The sequence below is a fragment of the Aegilops tauschii genome, chromosome 2 (genome assembly GCF_002575655.3).
Source record: "Aegilops tauschii subsp. strangulata cultivar AL8/78 chromosome 2, Aet v6.0, whole genome shotgun sequence".
Taxonomy (NCBI): Eukaryota; Viridiplantae; Streptophyta; class Magnoliopsida; order Poales; family Poaceae; genus Aegilops; species Aegilops tauschii.
In genome coordinates, this window is record NC_053036.3 from 313,991,777 (window position 1) to 314,014,731 (window position 22,955).

Genomic DNA, 22,955 nt, shown 5'->3' on the forward strand with positions numbered 1-22,955 from the left:
AATAAAAAACACTTGTTTGGGAGAGTGAGAGGCTGGTGTAGTTGGTTTGATTGATTTGTTTATACATGTGGGTCTGTGTGCACAGTGGTGCCAACTCTCTCACATCGCGAGAGCGGTGCCAAAATCTTTTCATTTGACATCGATGCGTATTATGGCATCGGCCACATAGTGCAAGGCAACAAATGCCCAAGCTCTTCACGTACTCCTAGGTAAATGAGAGAAAAGAGAAAGAGAGAGAGAGAGTGAAAAAATATCACTAGCCAGCCAACCCTATCGTATGAGCGAATGATATTGGTACCTCTTGATGACACGGCAATCTTATACAGCCAGCTGCTCTAATATGTTCTCTTCTTTTGCAGATAAAAAAAGACCTGGAAGTGAAAAATGTGCTGCACTATAACAATCTCATTGAATGCCTTGATCTCCATCTTACAGAAATTGATTTGATCGACTACCGAGGCAGCACATCTGAGATTAAATTGGCCTGGTTCTTTGTTCTAGAGGCAAGTGTGCTCAAGGTAATGAGGTTTGGCGGTCTCTGGCGCAACAATGAATGGCGTGTTGATCACCGCAAGCGTCTAAGCCTAAATGGCAAAGTCTCCGCAGAAGCTGAATTTGTTCTTGAAACATCAAGTGGCCAGAGATTCGAAAACTTATTTGCCCATTAGTGACTTGTCAGGGCGGTGGATTTTAGTTTGTACGATAATGTTGCATCCACCTAAAGTAACGAAAGTTCTTACGTAAACTTCCTAGTAATTCCCTCTTCGTAGGTGCAACATTACTCCTAACATTTGTAATATCAGTTTGAAACTTGTAATATTGTCGTGTGCTATTCCTGCATTTTCAAAATCCTGCGAATCAAACAGGTCCTGAGTTGGTGATGATGTTGTGCCTGCCATCTTTCACCAATAGCCGTCGGATCTAGACCTGACGCATACAAACCAAACTTCTCCAGTTTTGCAAAAAGATGCCCGCACTTGTTCCCTATTTACAAACAACTCCTTGTCTCTCACAATCAGCCTTATCTCCTCCCCACCACATCTAGAAGGCCATGAAAAAATCTGGCGCGATGGCCGTTGTCGGCTCCGTCCACCCCCCAATCTTGGTGTTCCGTGCAATGCAAGGGCATCTACGCACAGGAAATTATGTCGAACACGGCTAGTTGTAAGCAGGCTAGGTCTACAGCCATGATGATAGTGACTGCAGACGGTGAGGCTGACTATGGTATGCCGAACACGGCGCCTATACTCACGTGTCATCTCCGACGTAGGGTCTTGTCACTTCACTATGAGGAGCAGCACGTAATAATTTGACCAACGGGTAGTACAGTGCTACTACATTGGTCGTACTACTACTACTACTAGTACTAGCACCACCGTCTGGATTTAGTTGTACTACCACGTCCATCTAGATTTAGTATTTGACTAGCAATATCTAGTAATGCATGTCACAAAAATGTACTACTCCCTCTGTAAATAAATACATGGTGTATTGTTTTATTCCTATCGGCGAGGTAACTTAATGTCTTTTTGCTACTTAATAGGATTACATGCAATGAACTAACCACCGCATGTGATGTTTGCTAGTCTCAAGTCATTGAAAGCATGCACGGGCACGGAGGGGGACGCAGCTTCATTGACTTACTGCACCTGCCTTTGGATGTATGACACGTGGGTCCAACGGGTGGCTGGCCAACCTGTCATACAGCCAAAGGCAGGTGTAGTAGAGGGGCGAGGAGTAGATGGCCAACACGCACGTGAATTCAACGCAGTCTGCACTTCTCATATAAAGGCTCCCGCCAGTCCAATCTATGAATCCTACGCACCTACGCACCCAAGGGCAAGAGTGATCACTCCAATCGCCAGATCAGTTGACTAGAAGCTAGACCCATGGAGGCAATGAGCGCGAGCATCAGCCGGCTGTGCCAGATGGTCCACGACACCGGCCTGCGGCCCGGCACCGAGGAACGTCTCCAGGTAGTGCTTGAGGCCGCCGGGGCGAGGGGCCGCTTGGACGACAGCTTCGTCTCCTTGTTCGACGAGGTCCTCGTCGGCTTCCTCGACAAGTTCACCGTCATCAAGAAGCTCGCGGATGACCTTCATGTACGCCTCCAGCCCACGCGCCCAGGGTCTGCGATGCCTGCCACCCTCAACGGCCTCTATGGTGACAACATCTTCGACGCACCGGTGGCCCTGCGACTGCCCGCCGTCGCGCCGGAGAATGTCCACCTCGAGGTCGCGCTCGCCGCGCAACGCCTGGTGCAGCAAGACACCATCGACATAATCACCCGCGTATACGCGCAAATCGTCCACAAGGACTACTACATGCAAGAGGAGGATGATAGGACGCTGGCCTTCTTGGACCGCAGGGCAACCTTGGACGGCATTGTTCAGAAGCACGTTGAGCTTGCCGCCAACGCAGCTGCTCCTCACACGTCGGTTGGTGACCCGGTGCACTAGGGCGTGAGGATGTCGTTGATGGGTCCGTATGTATCTTTATCTTTCCATCAAATCCATGTAGTAGTATATGGTACTACTAGTAATTATCTTACCTTTCGCATCAACTTCATAATTTTCCTACGTACTCCATGCATGAACCGCGCAAGAACCAAACTTCTCATTACTCTAGGGAAAATCGTTATTTCTATCTATCGGTCGCCCCATCGAGCAGAACCAAATTTTACAAGTTACAAGTTCAAAAGGAAATGCCTGCCGTGTTCGTGTCGCACCCCCACACGGTTTGTCCAGCACGCCGCTCAAGGGGGAATGCATGCTGTGTTGCATTTTCACTTACAAATGGGACCGCAGTTGAGCAAACCGACTATCGGCAAACCCCCACCCCGCCCACTGTGCGATGGCTGAGAAAACAGGAGGGAGAAGAGATGGTTGTAGCTAGCACGGACTCCAAGAAAATTGGTGTCGGATGGGACTCGTGTGGGTGGCATGTGCCATACTGCTAGACATGAATGCTAGTTATGGCCCATGCCACCCCACTATATCGAGGTGGTTACTCCACTATATCGAGTACGTAGAACAAATTTCCTGGAGTCCGTGCTCAGCCCTCCTCTATCTCTCTTCTCAGCCAGCCAGCAGACGCGCAGAGCCCATCGTCTATTTGCTCATATGCAGTCCCACATGTCAGTGAAAACGCAAGAGGACCCACTGAACCTGCACATCTTTCACATCGACGTGCTGGTGATGAAAAACAAATCCAGTAAAGATCTTCGGTGGCCGCTTTTGGAGTTACTCAAGAGTAGTAAGATTCTATTTACAGTTTAACCCAAGATGCACATCACGTGGCTTCACCTACCACTCTATTTTCTTGCATGACATGACCTGGATGCTGGATGTCCCACGTGTCGGCAAAAGGAGGAAGAACTCGACCAAATCTTCGGTTGTGCTCTCGGATTAGACTAGTTGTGCTAACTTAAAATTTTATTGTGTAGAATGGATGCAAGTTTTGGTATTGGGAAGAAGAGTACAACGATATGTTGATAGAGCGCAATTTAATAGATGTTCTAGCACTTTTAGCTAGCATAGAGGCTAGAGATGAGACTAGTGCACTTGTTGATAGAATAGAGGCTAGACACGTCTACTTCTTTACACTCGAAGAAGAAAGAAGCACGCAAGATCGAGCCTCCGCAGATCAACAATGAATGCATCGAGAAGGCACTAATCCAACTTACAGGAGCAGTTATGGAAGTTGGATATCTTCTAAAATGTATTCTTGTGGTTCTTGTTTTCTTTGGTCTTGCTTTTCTAGTCAAAATTTTGGTGATGTATTTCCATGTACCAAAAAATCAATGATGAAAAAAAAAGATATGTGTTTGCAAAGAAAAATGTACGCGGTCGGGATGCGGTCGCGCGTTCGGCGCACGACCACCGCATTCGAGAAATGGCCCAGACACGACCCCATTGCCCTACCCAAACGGACAGAATCCGGGCAAAACGGAGGTCCGTTTGGGGTCGTGCGTTGGAGTTGGCCTTACAAGTGGGACCGCAGTTGAGGAAACCGACTATCGGCAAACCCCCACCTCGCCCGCCGCGCGATGGCTGAGTTAGAGAAACGACGAGGTTGAAGAGATTGTTGTAGCACGAACGCCAAGAAATATGGTGTCAGATGGAAGTCGTGCTGGTGGCGTGTGCCGTACTCCTGGACGTGAATGCTTGTTCTGGCCCATGCCACCCTACTACTCCTACTACTACTCCTACTACTCCTACTACTCCTATCGAGGATTCGAGGTGCTGGTTACATACAGCGAACACATTAACATATGGCCCACCTCAAACTGCGGCCAAATTTCCTGGAGTCTGTGCTAGGTTAAAAAGTGTTCTTTGTGAGGATGGGTGGCTGGTCTCAAGTTTAAAACTTGTTGTATTACGTACGTAGATGTAGAGATAGTGCAGCATGTGAAGCTAGTACAAATAGTGTACTATTGTTGATTGGCCTCATCCGATAACCTGTTGCAATGCACGTACAATTATGTATTCGGAAAATATATTTTTGCCTCGTCGCAGCACCCACTCAGAGAAGCGACTCGATAGCCATTCATAAATTTAGTAAGTTTATCACAGGCATATCAATTTATTACATACAACAGGTCATCAACCCACAACGACAACGAGGATACATTATAAATACTAAAGTTTTCATCACACAACAAATAACAAGCAATGAAATGAACTTCAACTCAACCAATCCTTGGCGTTGGAAATGCTTGCTTTGAACCACAAGCGATTCTCTGGGAAGAGCCAGCTACTGTCAATCTCGAGACCAATGCAGGACTGATCATCCAGGCTGAAGCAGCCTACTATATCACGACCAGGGTAGGGAACCAACGCAATGTCCGACGTATAGATACAGTTGCTTCTCATAAATGGTAGTAACGTTGTGTCAACAGCAGTTGGATCGCCTTTCACCATCATTGGATAGTTTTGTCCAAGGAAGAGCGAGTTTGCTCCAAGACTATCAATACTGTACCAGGGAGAAGGTGTTGGCGCTAGCACACTAGTATCCATCCCGAATACCATGCAACAGGTGTTGGAATAGGTCCGGAGAGTGCGACCATGGGAGACAACACCTGCTCCCTCAGTAGTAACATCAGCAGTGGGCTGTATACAGACAAGAAGGGGTGATCCATCGGAAGTTGCCAGGCGCCACTGAGTATATGGGCCCTCCTCGTCATCATGCTCGTGATCATCACCATCTTCATCTCCCCCTTGGTTATAAAAATTTTCAAGTATAGGCGGTGGAATGTTCAGAGGACCATGAAAACACAAGAAGAAGGTTAATTAGTAGAGAAGGGAAACTTGCTAACTCGCATGCATGTGGATGAAACAATTATAATTACGGTGGAAGACAAACGTACCAAAACTACGAGGATCCCATGCAAAAACAGTGCCACGAGTGGTGGCAGCAAACACAAGACCCTCGTATTCAATTGCATCACAGTACACATCCGTGTATAGAAACTGATTTTTGAGCAATATCCATCCAGTCGAACCACGAAGGACGGCAACAAGCTTGTTGAAGATAGCAAAAACTTGATAGCCCTTGTAATTCCAAGAGCGGTTGGGAACTCGAGAAATTGCTATCTTCCGTAGACGACAGTCACCATGATCATATTTGAATGTACGTAGATCATCTGTGTGCTCAATCTCAGGGCACTCGGAGATTTTTGGAAGTGGAATCCGCTGACGAGTGTACACATTCACAAGTTCCCACTCGCAATTGTACCCAATATAAACAACCCAATCTCCATTTGCGCCTGCCCAAGCCTTGCCCTCAAGCGATGGCATCTTAACATCATACGTATCATTATCAAGCGGCATCAACTTGCACAAGGCGAGGCTTCCCTCGTCCCCGCGCTAGCCAACAGGGTCACGGCAAAGAAGATAGGGGAGATCAAACCGCTCCTGGACCCTTGGGTTCCTTGTAATGATGTTATTAGTTGAGTCGGGAATGTTCTTGAACGAACCTGCCATGCTAGCCGAGGTGATGACGTCGCACCGATCAATGAGTTCCCCCACCACGTCATTTTTCAGATCGGGGCAAGAATAACGGGGTCATTTCCGGCTTGTTCCCTCCATGGAGAAGACGATCGAACAATGGCAGAAGGAAGGGTGAAGGCAAATGGAGGAGGGAGGAAGAGCGTGCGACAGCAGTTCCAAATCGAGAGGGAAAGGCGAAGAGTCGATGGACGGTTGCCAGTTTGCCACGGTACACGAAGAGGCGCCCCGGCCTACACGTCCTTTCGGAAATTGTACAAAAGGACTCGCCGTCGTCTCACTGACATGTTGGAATGGGACCACATGTCAACGAAACATGGTGTGTAATTTCTCATGCAAAATGCGATCTGGCCGCGTTGGCCCGAGGTGCCGCATTAGTTATCGACCTTTATTTTTTAACATACAATCTGAGTGGATAGCTCCTGTGGTCATCACACGTGAGCGGATATATAGGTGGGCTAGGTGGGCAGGCGGCAACAATCTAAGTGCTAAAAGAGTTGATCTCGAAAAAAGAGTTGATCCAATGCTTGGTTTTGTTTGGATTTCCCAACTATGACCATTGGATAGAGTGAATCAATGGCTTACGTTCAAACTTATTCTCATACTATAGAATGGTATAGGAACGTGGAGAGATTTGGTTGATTTTATATGTTCTTCCACTCCGAGGTTTGTAGCTCCTTCTCGGTCGTCGGGAATCTATGTTCTTCCACTCTTTCGTTTAAGACATGAGCTTTGTTCATCCTGTTGCCGACACGCGGGACATCTATATGCCTCCATTTTACAAAATCATACTATATGCCTCCATGACACGCGGGACATCTAGCATCAAGGTGGTGTGTCATGCAAGAAAATTGAGATATGCAGTGCGTAAGTGAGTCGTGCACTTCGATGGCACCTAGTACTATGCAATATTTTTCTCCTCGATGGCACGTGAATAGTGCACGTACTCAATGGCCTTGTTTGGATACTCTAACTCAATTAGAGGTTAGAGTTAGATTCTAACCCTGAACTAACCCTAAACTAACTCTAACCAAAGAGCTGTTTGGATGGTAGGGTTAGATTGACAATAAATATTCTTTCTCAATCATTTGACTACTTTGAACCCTGTTTGGATGGGAGGGGTAACTTTTTTTACTAATTTTTCTAGTGGGCCAAGGAGAACTAACCCAAATAAGCTCCTCTAGTGTGGGCTAGTTTTCGGGGGTGGGTTAGATCCAACTAACCCAAACTAACCCATCATGTTTGGATACTTTTGGGTTACTTGAGTCCCAACTAACTAAAACTAACTCTAACTTAGGGATCCAAATAGGGCCAATGACAGAGCACGGGATGGTAGCCATGGACATGGTCGGCCCTTTTTGAAGAGAGTACTAATAAATAACTTTGATGTGTCCCGTCAACTGGCAGAACGACGAGAAGCTTGCTTACTACGCCTTCTCCCTCGCCAATGCGTGCGTGGTGGCTCGTAGCACGAGGAGAAACTTTTGCTTACAAGCGGTGGACGTGCAGCAGTTCATTTGGTGTCAGATTGCCAGAAGTACTACTGTAGTACCATCATTATTGTTCGACTTCCGGAAGAGGAGAAGAGCCAAGCGCAAGGTCACCTACTAACCTAGTACTCCAGTACTACTATAGCCAAAGCTGGTCCACCTTTTTAGAGCATGGTTAATAAATATAGGCGGCTCTTGCAGCGACACATCATTTAGAGCAAGTACTATCTTCGTAGGAACAAAGGAAGTGAAACAAAAGTTGGAGTGGATGCTAGATTGCCAATTAAAACATGATTACATAGGAAAAAAATCCTATAGCATTCTATCCTATGAATCAAATGACCAATGTAGGAAAATTATGAGGGGGGTCTCTCCAACAGTGTTCCTGGGCTCGCACCTAGCATCACGGTGGTCGAACTTGGAGTCATTCATCTGGTAGACGTGGCATCTCAGATCTGGACACAAGGTGACGCGACCTCTCACTTCCTCCGCCATTTGAAGCGGCGCCAGTGGAGGGGCTAGCATACTCCAATATTAGGTTGGCTCTATGTGATGTGGCAACTTCATATACTAACCGGATGCTGGCTATACTACTACGGTACTCACACTCCAAGAAGTGACTCGAAAACCATTCATAAATTGAGTCTATGACATGCATTTGCAACTGAAATGTACCATTCATTAAATACAACAAGTCATCAACACACAACGACAACGATGATACATGTTGGATTATAGATTATTTTCAACAAAACATTCTAGCAAATACGAAAGTTTTCATCACACAACAAATAACAAGCAATGAAATGAACTTCAACTCAACCAATCCTCGGCGTTGGAAACGCTTGCTTTGAACCATAGGTGCTCTGGGAAGGGCCAGCTATTGTCAATATCGAGAGCAATGCAGGACTGATCATCCAGGCTGAAGCGGCATATATCAGGACCAGGGTAGGGAACCACCGAAATGTCCGAGGTATAGATACAGTTGCTTCTCATAAATGGTAGTAACGTTGTGTCAACGGCAGCTGGATCGCCTTTCAACATCATTGGATAGTTTGGTCCAAGGAAGAGCGAGTTTGCTCCAAGACTATCAATACTGAACCAGGGAGAAGGTGTTGGCGCTAGCACACTAGTATCCGTCCTGAATACCATGCAACGGGTGTTGGAATAGGTCAGGAGAGGGCGACCATGGGAGACAACACCTGCTTCCTCAGTAGTAACAGTCTGAGTGCACTGTATAGAGACAAGAAGAGGTGATCCATCGGAATTAGTTGCCAGGCGCAACTGAGTATATAAGTTCTGCTCCTCCTCATGCTCGTGATCATCACCATCGTCATCTCCCCCTTGCTTATAAATTTTTTCAAGTATAGGTGGTGGAATGTTCACAGGACCTTGGAAACACAAGAAGAAGGTTAATTAGTAAAGGGAAACTTGCTAACCCACATGCATGTGGATGAAACAATTATAATTACAGTGGAAGACAAACGTACCGAAATCATAAGGATTCCATGCAAAAACAGTGCCACGAGTGGTGGCAACAAACACAAGATCCTCGTATTCAATTGCATCACAGTACACATCCGTGTATAGAAACTGATTTTTGAGCAATATCCATCCAGTCGAACCATGAAGGACGGCAACAAGCTTGTCGAAGATAGCAACAACTTGATAGTTCTCGTAATTCCAAGAGCGGTTGGGAACTCGACAAATTGCTATCTTCAGTAGACGACAGTCACCATGATCGTATTTGAACGTACGTAGATGATCTGTGTGCTCAACCTCAGGGCACTCGGAGATTTTTGGAAGTGGAATCCGCTGACGAGTGTACACATTCACAAGCTCCCACTCGCAATTGTACCCAATATAAACAACCCAATCTCCATTTACGCCAGCCCAGGACTTACCCTTAAGCGATGGCATCTTGACATTACACGTATCATTGTCAAGCGGCATCAACTTGCACAAGGCGAGGCCTCCGTCGTCCGCACCCATGCGAACAGGCTTATAGCGAAGAAGATAGGGGAGATCAAACCGCTCCTGGACCCTTGGGTTCCTTGTAATGATGTTATTAGTTGAGTCGAGAATGTTCTTGAACGAACCTGCCATGCTAGCCGAGGTGATGACGTCGCACCGATCAATGAGTTCCCCCACCACGTCATCTTTCAGATCGGGGCAAGAATAACGGCGTCGTTTTCGGCTTGTTCCCTCCATGGAGAAGACGATCGAACAATGGCAGAAGGAAGGGTGAAGGCAAATGGAGGAGCGAGGAAGAGCGTGCGACAGCAGTTCTAAATCGAGAGGGAAAGGCGAAGAGTCGGTGGACGGTTGCCAGTTTGCCACGGTACGCGAAGAGGCGCCCTGGCCTACACGTCCATTCGGAAATTGTACAAAAGGACTCGCCGTCGTCTCACTGACATGTTGGAACGGGACCACATGTCAATGAAACATGGTGTGTAATTTCTCGTGCAAAATGCAATCTGGCCGCGTTGGCCCGAGGTGCTGCATTATTTCTTGACTTTATTTTTTTAATGGCGTGTCGTTCAGTTTTGAAGCACGACTAACTGGTACTATTTGCAGAGAAAATATAAACTACTCTACCACTACTCCACCTCTAGTACTAGTAGTATATAGGCTGGAGCTTCAGAGCTTTCTTGCTAAGGGCTGCCCACTTGCTTCTCACACTATCACCCTCTCTCCAGATCTAAAAAGACGGCCTCTCTCTCCCTCCTCACCGGTGGTCACAGATCCGCCGGGGAAGAAAAGGACGTGCAGCGTTGACGCACTCGTTGTCGGTGAGCGAGGTCACGCACTGACGACAAGGTCGTCCTCTCAGACCCAGCGCCCGCGCAGGATGGCCTCCGTCCCCAAGCTCGCTGCCGTAGTGCGTGCGGAGGACGAAGACCACGAGCGAAGCCACTTCCCGCCGACCCTCAGGTATGCTACCTCTTTTCGAACCATACCCTTGTTCTATTGCCCCATCTGCCATGTCGCTGCATGTGGATCTTTTTCCACTCCACCATCTTCCCAATTTGCTATCCTCTGCTCTGCTGGTCACGCAGACGAAAACCTTAATTTGCACTATTAAAGGAAACCCTACTTCATGCAGACTAATCCATGTCTGGGTTGAATAAGGAAAGGAAGGGAGACTGTACTGTCCAAGAGAGTAGGCATCGAACCCGCATCTAGGTTGAAAAGGGGAAAATCAGTAGCTAAGGAACGAGTCTCGTGTCTCTTGGTTGAAGAAGGGTAGAAAGGCATGACAATGCAATAGAGAATGACCAGGTTGATCGGTTTGTTGTCCTCACATAGGAAAAAGGTGGCTAAACATAACAAAAATGGGACGTAGTCCACATATGCTGCCTGGATATTTGTTGCTCAGGGCAACCATACCTCCCTCACCACTCTATGTGTCCATGGAGGTACATCGTACTGGTGCGCCCACTGTCCGAATGGGCCTCCCATGCTCTTAGTGTCACTTTTTTGCTGTTAGTATAACACCAGCACTCAAGTCAAGCAATGCTACTGCTAAAGTGATGCCACATTTAACTAATGCCACACTCAGTCTAATGCCACCGATAAATTTAAGCAATGCCATTTAATGTCACTGGATTATTTCAGGGTTAGCTATTGATTGTGGATGTATTAAAGATTTTTCAGCTAAGGCATTCTAATGATGTTGCACAGCCAGTATACCAACGATGAAACTTGTTACTACCTTCAGATTTTTGCACTGTTAATGCTTATAGATTACATACCTCACTTTCATGAGATAAGTTAAAAAAAATTCTACAGTATCACCAAAATGCCAAGGCGCTAATGTCATTTTATTTTGGTTAAACTGCACAAAAAATTATGAAGACAAGAGGAAAGGTCAAGAGTGGGCACCTCCTCCTCCGGCTGTTCTCTTGATTCGTTCGAACAAGTTTTTATGTTTGATCGATTATCAAGATTGGGATAGCAATTTTTAAGGTCCCCCCGAGTTCGAAATGATATTTACCTTGGAGGTACATGGTTTGCAATTTTTTTATACTGTCATTAGTTAATAATGCTAGTTACCTTCAGACTTTTGTATTTGGTTTAATGCTCATGCATAGCTAGTATACCAATGCTGAAACGTGTTACCTTTACATTTTGTATTGTTAATTCTTATAGAAATCTTCCAGTGCCAGAGTTTATTGAAATCTGTTCAGTAAAACCATTGTACTGTACACTATAATAAAATAACTACTCTACTGTTGCAGTAGCCACTGGATTAGTGTATATTTGTAGTATTCGAAATTTCAAATGGTGTTGCATTAGCGTATGGACATAAATAAAGTGTGGCAAGCTTTCCCAGATATGTGCTCAAGAAAACTACTACCTGTTTTTCTAAATACTAGTAGACGTTTGGGTACTTTAAACTGAACCGCGAAAACGTCTTATATTAAGGAACAGAGGGTGTAGAGTTCACTCAAATTATCCCGGTAAAGCTAGTCACACCTTTGTTAAAATTAATGTTCATTATGTTATCGGAGGAGGTCTGTAAGTTTGTCTCTAATGCCTGTCGACTACATACCTGACATCATGATGTAATGTTAAGTAATTTCATTTTGTACAGTGTCACTAAATTGTCAAGGCGGTGATGGCATTTTATTTTAGTTGAACTGCACAAAATATGCTTAAAAGAAGAGGAAAGGTCAGGAATCGATCATTCTTTCAGAAAGAACTATATATGCCTTTCTGACATCAGCCTCTGTTGCCTTATTTATTCCTTCAAACAGGTGGTTAGAAACAGTCTTGCTACCTTTTCCCATTAAGAAATTGGAATGCTTATATTTGTGAGTCTATGCTTCAACTAGTGCCACTTTTATAGTAATCACACTTTCAATATCTATGCAAACAGGGATGCTCGATTTTAGTGGAACTGCACAAAAAGTCCAACTGGTTCAACATTAGGAGCATGTTTTCTTCCAAACCTTTATATCCAATTGGTGGCACTATGAGTTGTTCATTAAGAAGGTACATGGTTTGCTACTATCTTGCTACTCTTTTTGTACTATCATTAGATAGTAATACTAGTGGTTTGCATGTGAATTTATTGGCAGGGTGGACCTACATTGGAGGTGCAGGACAGGATTCAATGATTGGATGCTCAATTTTGGTTGTATCGATTTCACCTCTTCCATCACTGCGAACATGGATATCCTTGGTCTGATGAAGAATAGGCGCTATATTTCTGCTCTGAACAAGCAAATCAATTCAGTATGAAATTGTCCAGGGCAAAACATGACTGTCTCAAATTGTCCAGTGCAAAACATGACAGATGCTGAGCGGAAGAGACATGTTTAAACCGAAAATACAAGGTGGGGTATATGTTTACTAGCTGCTTGATATTTGTGCAGACAGAGATGTCTGCCCGTTGCTATTTGGCAAACACACAAAGTGACCGTAATTTTGGTTGAACTGCACAAGAGAGTAGTATAGTCACTACATGCAGTGCCATTTGAAAATAGACACAGAAAGATTGGATAGTCACTTCATGGACTGCAGAAAAGTAGTACTATACTACTTATTGGCCAACACTAGGTGCTTCATTGCTTTGGTCTGATTATACAATGGGCATCATTTTTCCTAAGTTAAAGTTTGTATTCCGAAAATAGTCTCGCCGTGTGATCAAGAGAAGACAAAATCATATTGCAGTGGATGTTCCTCCATCATGTGTGGTTCATTCTCATGGTTCCAGCTGTTGGTGAAACCAGTTACGTTTGCAAGAGGAATTGTAGACTTCACAAACAAATTTTTCTTTTAGTCTATACTGAATGTTGGCCAAGAGAAGCATCCATGTTAGTAGGAAGAACATATGTTTTTTCTAGATCTTTGCTTTTGGAGCTACATATTTGTATATGATCTGTGAATCATTGAGATGCATTAACATGTTGATCTTATGTATGGGAATCGTACTAGTTGGTTTTAGTTGTGGCCGATCTTTGCTTTTGGAGCTACATATTTGTATATGATCTGTGAATCATTGAGATGCATTAACAGTTCCTTATATCTGTTCGCTCAGTGTTTACAAGTTACTGATCGATCACTAGCTAGCCTACTAATGCGCTCCTGGCTGTTTTAGTTGCAACGCAATATCCGAAGTGGCAGTTTTTTGAATAAAAATGCCTACCTCTGAAGAAACTGACAAGCTGCTCTGAAGAAAATGCCATGCGAATATGAAGAAACTGCCAGCGAAAACGTTCGCAAATGCCTTATCTCCCAGCTAAAGTTCATCAACTAATGCCCTCGGCTGCGACTCGTTGCATGTTGCTCCGCGTACTGGCTGCGAGCGATTTTGAGTGCCTGCATGCAGCCGGCCGTAATTAAGGCAGCTAACTGATGCGAAAAAATGCGCTTTAATTGTTGTGGGCCTTTTAAATCCGTGGAATCATTATTGACAAGGAGGGAGATGATTCGAGTGCACTCGTTTGACCGTCATGCCGGCGTGCGACCCAGCACGGACGGGACGGGACGGCACGGCACAATCAGAATTTTAGTTTCTCTAGTTTTCCATGGCAAGCTGGCGCGATAAGCCATGCCTGCTTAATTATGCATTGAATTCCGATGACCGTCGCGCTACCTTCCGCCTATAAGTACTGTTTCCCGGCCTTCTATGGTGGCACCGTGACCCAACTCGCCCTATCCTCATAAGCCCCCACCGGCCCGACGTCGCTCACCACTTATCCTCGCTCTCGCCACGTCCGCCAAGCCCCCGCCCGTCCGCGATAGGCGAGGCCGGAGGCGGTCACCGACGGAACTAGTGTTCGGTTTTTCACCGGAAGGCAGATGGAGGGAGGAGGCATTCTGTCGGTCTTTAGATGGCAATGCGGAGATCGAGGACTTGTTGGAGCGCGACCGCCTGGCGGAGGAGCAGGAGTTGTTGGAGCGCGACCGCTTGGCGGAGGAGCAGCGTATCGCCGATTTGCGCCGCCAGCGGGACATGGAGCAGCAGCGCACCGACGCTCTGAGTCACGAGCAGAGCGCCCACACCTCGGCCGACTACATGGAGGCCGGCGCCCGACAAATAGCCCTGGAGGCTGTCGGGCACGCACGCATTCGCGACGCCGATTTTTACTATCAGCTCTTCAAGTGGGTTTCCCGCTTAGAAGCCGAAGCTTCGGTGGACCACGCCGGCATGGAAAGGGCCAATGCGCGCGAGCAACGCGCCCTATCGCACCTCTGGCAAGTCCGAGGCGAGGCGGTGGACGCCGGTGCCGGCGTTTAGCGTGTACCGCAGATGACGGCCGGCATCGTCTAGTTAGTACTTGTACGCTACTAGAGTATTAGTGGGAGTAGATAGTTAACTTGGCTATGATGGTTGTCAACGTGGAAGTTCAGTACTCTATATGTGGATCAGACCTGTTACTTTGCTCTGAATGTTGAAATTTCCGTTCGAACGTATGGAATGGGATGTTAGTTTTTTAAATGGGTTGTATTTGTCCTCCATGGGTTTAGAGGCTGACTTGTGGGCCTACCAAGTTGACGCGTACACAATCAGGAGATGATTGTACGTGGAGAGGATGACAGCAGGGACCCGCCAAGGTCATGGCAGTACGCAAGCAAGTGCCTCCTTATTTCAATCCAATAAAAAATGGCTCCTCCTGATGGATTTCTGACATCTGGGTCCCATGCCATTGACAACGTAGTCAATAAACGAGAGAGTTGCACAACGAGCGGCTGACACCAGGGACCTAGCAGCTCGCCCAGTTATTTTTTGTTTTGGGTTAATTTGATAAATGCCACTCCAAATTTGGTCTTTCTGAGAAATGCCATTGCAATTTCCAAACTTTGAAAAATGCCATTTCATGCCATTTCTAGTGGCATTTTTCGAAGTCTGGAGTGGTGTTTTTCAAAGTTTGCAAATTGCAGTGGCGTTTTCCAAAGTTTGCAAAAAATTGCAGTGGCATTTTTCAAAGTTTGGAAATTGCAGTGGCATTTTTATGAATTGTCATATTTGTTGTGGCATTTATCTAATTTGTTTTTGAGACGGAAGCAGGGTGTCAACTGGGTTGTGCGGGGCACTCTGGCCTATCTAGACAGCCTTCTCTTTTATGTTTACCACAGACCAGCCCAATAGTTTTTTTTTCTTTCTGAAAATGGCTAGCCCAGTTTTTTGTGATTTGCCAAGTAAGTCGCTTTGTCAGGCCTGTTGGGCTGCAAATCTTTCAAGACAGGGAGAGCTTCATTCGGCTGGACGAGAAAATGGCCTATCAGTAATGAGAAATGGGTTGTACATTTTTAAAACGCATCAAACCGGCAATTACTTTCAAATTTCTTTTTTTCATTTCAAGATTTTAAATTGCATTAATTTTTATGCGTGGACAATTTGTTGGATATTATATTGATATACATATATTTTTAAAATCAGTTTGAATTTGACTCGAAATTTCGGGATTAAAAACAGTTCGGACCGCACCGAAATATGCAACATTTCGTAATATTTTTTAACCGTGGCCACAATATGGGCTGTAATGCTAACAAAAAGAATATGGGCTCCAAAAAAACCTTAAGAATTAGCAAATGGGCTGTAAATTATTAGAAATAATGGCAGATGGGCTGTATGCTATTTTCCACAGATTTGAGGCTTTCCTAAAAAAAGGTTGACGCACAAGTAGTGACTGTTGGATGTCCATCCAACGGCCGTCGTGCTTCTTCAATCTCTGCTCTTCCTGCTCCAGCCACTCAAACAAGCGCCGGCGGGACTGCCTGCTCCCTCCTCCCCGCGGCCGGCTGTGCTGCCGCGCAGGCCTCACCGCCCCATCGTACTCCCATCGCTGGCCTAGCCATCCCTCTACTCACCCACACCTGCTGTTATTCTCCGGCGACGGCAGACAAACCAGTAAACACTCCTACAGTCATACTCCCTTCCGTGTGGGAAACAACTGCCGAGTCTTCCCTGCCTCCGTGTCGTTCCCTTCCTAGGCCTCGCCGTCGTCCATCGCCCTGGTGCTCTCGGCGCGGCCTGGTCAACATGGTCAACGACCGACATGCATCTGAATTGGACAGTACGTGGAGAGGCTGACAGCTGGGTCCACGGCCGCACGCAAGGAAATGCCTCCTTATTACGCGCAAAATAATGATTCCTCCACCTGACATCTGGGACCCACCCTGTATTTCGTGAAAAAAACGTTACCGCCGCTGACAGCTCAGACCCACCAGCTATATCTTCGCACGCAAGGAAGTGCGTCCTTATTACGCACAAAAAAATGAATACTCCCCCTGCTAGCTGGGACCCAGTATAGTGGCAGGCTGACTTGTGGGCCTACTAAGTTGACGGGGACGGAGGGCTTTGTCAACTTAAGTCAATATGCACGATTCTAGCTCCAGTGACCGTACTATGTCCATCCAACGGCCGTAGTGCTTCTTCAACCTCTGGTCTTCTTGCTCCAGGCGCCCAAACCAGCGCCGGTCGTGCCTCGTGCTCCTGCCTCCCGTGGCCGGTTGCGATGCGGCGGAGGCCTCACCGCCCCCCACTACTGCCACCGTTGGCCAGGCTATCCCTCTACTCACCCACAGCCCTTGTTATTCTACGGTGATGGCAGCCTCACACCGCAGCGAACGAGTGAACCATCATACTCCTCTCCACATGGGCATCCACTGCCACGTCTTCCCCGGCTCCGCGTCGTCCCCTTCCTAGGCCTCGCTGTCGTCCACCGCCCTGGTGCTCTCGGCGCGGCGTGGTCAACGTGGTTAAGGAACAGCTTCCATCGGACGTGGACTGTACGTGGAGAGGCTGACAGCTGGGTCCACTGCCGCAGCAAAGAAGTGCCTCCTTATTATGCGCAAAATAATTATTCCTCCACTTGACAGCGGGGACCCACCGGACGGGCCACCGTATTTCATGAAAAAACGTTTCCCCCCTGACTGCTGGGACCCACCAGCTACATCTTCGCACGCAAGGAAGTGCATCCGGGCAAAAAAACAATTCGCCCCCCTGACTGCTGGGACCCACCAGCTACATCTTCGCAGGCAAGGAAGTGCCTGACAGTCGGGACCCACCTGGTCAAAGCGTACGTAGCGTTGTCATTCTGGTCGCGAACGTGTACGTACATACTGGTCGATGTAGAGGCGCGCACGTGTCGTAGTAGAGGCGCACACGTAGCATGTACACGTACGTACAGCGGCCAGTGTGCAAGAAAGAAAATACGGCCACGTACGTACATACGGGCAGGGTCTCGAACGCCTACTCGCGCATACGTACGGCCAGGGCTCATGTACATGGCTGGGTCGGAATGGAGAAACAGCGTCGTCGTCGTGTTCATGGGGAGCCAACCGGCTGGGTTGGAACGGAATGCGTCGTCATGTTCATCGGGAGGGCTTGGATGGAACATCCGATGGAAACGAGGCCTGGCGTACCGCAGAACGGAGGAAAGGGCCTTGTGTTCGACCAGCCACGTTCAAAACGGGATCCTGTTCATCGGGAGGGGTCTGGCGTACCGCAAAACGGAGGAAATGAACCTCCTACGGTCGAAACGGGGGTCCTGTTGATCGGGAGGGGTGTGGCGTACCGCAAAACGGAGGAAACAGACTTGTGTTGGAGTGCTACGGTCGAAACGGGGGTCCTGTTCATCGGGAGGGGTGTGGCGTACCGCAAAACGGGACTCCACGGGATACTGTTCATCTCCACCGTCGACCCCCTCCAGCCTCCACGAGCTACTGTTCATCCACCGTCGACCTCCTCCAGCCTCCACCTGCGACTGTTCATCCACGGGCTCCTATTCATCCAGCCTCCACCGCGCGCTACTCCACCGGCTACTGTTCAACCAGCCCTCTCCACGGGCTCCTGTTCAACCACCCCTCCACGAGCCACTGTTCATCCAGCCCTCCACCATCTACTGTTCATCCTACCCTCCACGGGGTGGTCCTGTTCATCCTGCCCTCCACGGGGTCCTGTTCATCCAGCCCCAACCGGCTCGAACGATCGGGGTCCTGTTCATCCACCCCCACCGGGAACTGTTCATCCAAACCCCCCAGCAACGCTCACTGTTCATCCAGAGGCAATGCCACGGGGTCCTGTTCATCCACCCCCACCGGGAACTGTTCATCCAAACCCCCCCCCACCCACAATGCTCACTGTTCATCCAGAGGCAGCATCGATCGGCTTCAGTTAGCAGCAGTAGCAAAGGAATCACTCGATCGGGTTTAGTTAACAGCCATTGATCGATCGCTCGGGTTCAGTAACGCGTAGCCTGCAGTGCAATCGCTCGGGTTCAGTTAGAGCCCAACGCCTCACTCGGTTTCAGTTAGAGCCCAACGCCTCGCACACACGCGCGTACGTACGAGAGAAATGCGCATCGCTCGGCCCCCGACCACCCACCGTAACCGAGGACTCCCCGATATTTTCTGTCATGGACGGCCCAAAGAATGTCATGCAGCTGCGTCTCCGGCCCGCCCAGGACGAAAAGCCCATTTTCTGTCATGATTTTTTGTCATAGAAGTAGGACCCCACCACATCTATGATGATACCGGGTTTTGTCATAATTATCGTCATAGAAGTGTCATAAGTATGACAGAAAAGATTTTCATTCGGCCCAAAATGTCACGGATGTGTCTTTTTTTGTAGTGTTGCGTCCCTCCGCGCGCGCTCTGCCAGCGGTTGGGCGTGCGCACGATCACGTCGGGGGCCCCATATGCATGCAGTTGCGCCGCGCACGTTGCCACGTGATGCAGTTACGTGCGGCACGATGGATTTACGCGCTGCAAATTAGAACTGCCATCAGGGCCTGCCGATATTCCTGGCCGTCCGGCTTCCCCTTTAATTCCCGCGGCCATTATAACCTTAGTCTCTTCAACATTTTGATCGCGCCCCACAACACAACAAGCACACCCACGACGACACATAGAGAGGGGATGTCCAGCGGCGCTCCAATGGAGTTCGGCGAGCATAGAGTGGAGACCCACGCGAGGGAGACGAATCTCTCGGTGGTGTACACCATCGACCCGGCCATGGTGGACGACTACATCAACAGCGTTGAGCAGTTGCTTGCTCAAGACAAGTACAAGGTAGTCGGCATTGACCTCCAGTACACCGCCGGTCGTCCCGGCATAGATCAGAAGGTTGTTGTCGCCCAGTTGTGCGTGCGCCATCATGTCCTCATCTACCACTATTGCATGGCCACAGAGCCTTGCGACCGTTTCAACAGGTTTGTCAACAGCACCGACTACAAGTTCGCCACGGTGGAAACCGAAGACGATGTAAATGCGCTCAGTGTTACGGGCTTGGCCTGCAAGAACCTTGTCAAAATCCATGACTACTACAGGGTCTGGGGCAGCACGAAGAAGGACTCCCTGGTCGAACTCGCCTCGGCCATCATCGACCCCTACTACGAAAAGATGAAGAAGGATGCCCAGAGAACAAGTCCCCTATCCTGGCACAGGGCCTGGATGCGGCAACTGGATGAACCTCACCTCAGGTTCGCGGCCAAGAGCGCGTACACATGCTACGAGATGCACACGCGGATCGTTGACATGAGGAAGTGCCTCGTTACCCAAATCGACGAGCCCGGATCGAGCCACAAGCAGAGCAAGCGTCACAAGAAGTAGATGATGACCAGATGATCGTTTATGCTAGTTAATCATGAATGTAATATATAGTTTACTTTATTGGTGTGTGGAAATGTCCTGTGTGTAGTAGCCACCTATGTAATTATGCATGTAATAGTTTACTTTGGTGTGTGCAAATGCCATGGTTGTAGTAGCCACCTATGTAAGTGGATGTTTAATTTGGTTATGCAAGCATGTCCTTATAAGTGTGTGTGTGTGTCTATATATATATATATATAGGGATTGACTATTCGTCACCCTGGGTGAGGAATAGTTATTCTTCACCCCCTCTATTTTACCATCAATGCACCGTAATTTTACGTTCCGTAAGTTTTGTTTTATTTCCGACGTAAAAAGAGACCGTAAGAAAATATATAGTCGTCGTAAAAAATATTTTATATTATGTAAAATTACAAACGTAAAAACATAGTGTAAAATACACATAAACTGCAAATTTTCTTGTCTTATGACCTATATTTTTATTTTCTTATGCCAAATTTTATGTAGTGAATCAATAAAAAGGTAAATATTTGAAGATTACCTCGGGTGAAGAATAACTTATTCTGCACCCTAGGTGATGAATAGTATCACTATATATATATATATATACATATATATATATATATATATATATATATATATTGTTGTTCTGTATGCAATCTCATCGCACAACACACACATCTTATTAGCAGCAACCGTATGTGTTATTATCGGTCTTCACACACGTTTCTGATTACAGACATGTTTGCCGCGTATCACACACATCTTGTTAAGTTGAACCGTTTCTGTTCTCATGTCTCAACGCAAACAGTTCATCTGAGTGAAGCACATGCCGTATATCGCACACACCTTCATCTGGCTAGCCGTTTCTTTTGTGTTGCCTAATCACGAACAGTTCATCTGAGTGAACCGTATGTTGTATATCGCACACACCTCCATCTGGCTGCCCATTTCTTTTGTTCCTCCTGATCGCAAACAGTTAATTGAACTGAACCGTATGCAATGCATCGCACACGCAACTAAAATCTGAACCGTGTTTGATGGCTCCGCCATCGCAAATATTTTGCACCTTTTTTGACGGTTTTTTTACACCACCATTTGCAATTATGGCATCGCACACAGTTTCTTCGAAGGGTCTTTGATCGTAGTGTCGCGTTAGCAACATCCTGCAGTAGTGAAAGGTTTCCATATCGGTGCAACAAGACCAAGACCAACAGGACGGAGGTCATCGCGGAGCCCACAGCAGCGTCACCACCAGAGCCTTTGGCAGACGAAGACCACTTTTGTCAGTATAGCTTGTACTAGTTTTCCCCCTTCAAACTTGGCCGTTGTGGGATGCCTTCCTGCCTAAACATTTGGGAAGAGGACCAAGGCCACTATAAATAGGACCTAGCCACCACCGTAGCAAAGGACGGATCATTCAGATCACCCTCACACCCAGTAGCTCATCGAGCTCAAGAACACCTCACCTCCCGAGGTTGTTCATCCAGTGTACTAGTTCATCCTCAGCCCCTCGAGGAAATCCACCACAAACTGGAGTAGGGTATTACACCGCAAGGTGGCCCAAACTAGTACAAAGCCCTGTGTCTCTCTGTTCTTCGGGTTCGTCGAGCTAGGCCGTGGGATCGTTGAGCGAGCGAGCTGGGGAGAGAGTGTTCTTCGTGCGCACCCCAGAGTTTGAACCTCTCAAGGGTGTGCGGAACCTGTAATCCGACAGTCTCGCCAACTATTGCTTCTACAACTATCGCTAACGCATAGTGATAAAATAAAGCAATTACATGGCGATTGCATTTCATACAATAAAGAGACAGCCATAAGGCTCCTGCCAGTTGCCGATAACTTTTACAAAACATGATCATCTCATACAACAACGTATATCACATCATGTCTTGACCATATCACATCACAACATGCCCTGCAAAAACAAGTTAGACGTCCTCTACTTTGTTGTTGCAAGTTTTACGTGGCTGCTACGGGCTTCTAATAAGAACCATTCTTACCTACGCATACAAACCACAACGGTGTTTTGTCAAGTTTGTTGTTTTAACCTTCAACAAGGACCGGTCGCAGTCAAATTTGATTCAACTAAACTTGGAGAAACATACACATGCGAGCCACCTTTATGCAAAACTAGTTGCATGTCTGTCGGTGTGTCTCATGAACGTGGTCATGTAAGGTTGGTCCGGGCCGCTTCATCCAACAATACCACCGAATCAAAATAAGACGTTGGTGGTAAGCAGTATGACTATCACCACCCACAACTCTTTGTGTTCTACTCATGCATATCATCTACGCATAGACCTGGCTCTGATGCCACTGTTGGGGAACGTAGCATGCAATTTCAAAAATTTCCTACGCTCACGCGAGATCTATCTAGGAGATGCATAGCAACGAGAGCGGAGAGTGTGTCCACGTACCCTCGTAGACCGAAAGCAGAAGCATTAGCTTAACACGGTTGATGTAGTCGAACGTCTTCTCAATCCAACAGATCAAGCACCGAACATATGACACCTCCGAGTTCTGCACACGTTCAGCTCGATGACGTCCCTCGAACTCTTAATCCAGCAAAGTTTTGAGGCAGAGTTCCGTCAGCACGACGGCATGGTGCCGGTGATGGTGAAGTGATCCGTGCATGGCTTCACCTAAGCACTACGTGAATATGACCAGAGGCGTAAACTGTGGAGGGGGGCGCCGCACACGGCTTGGAACAATTGATCTGTGTTAGAGGCGCCCCCCACCCCCCTTATATAAAGGAGGGAGAGGGGAGGAGGCCAGCCCTAGGCGCGCCCCAAGTAGGGGGAGTCCTACTTGGGCTCCTAGTAGGATTCGCCCCCCCCCCTTCCTTTTATCGGAGGGGGAAAGGGGGAAGGGGAGAGAGGGAGAAGGAAAG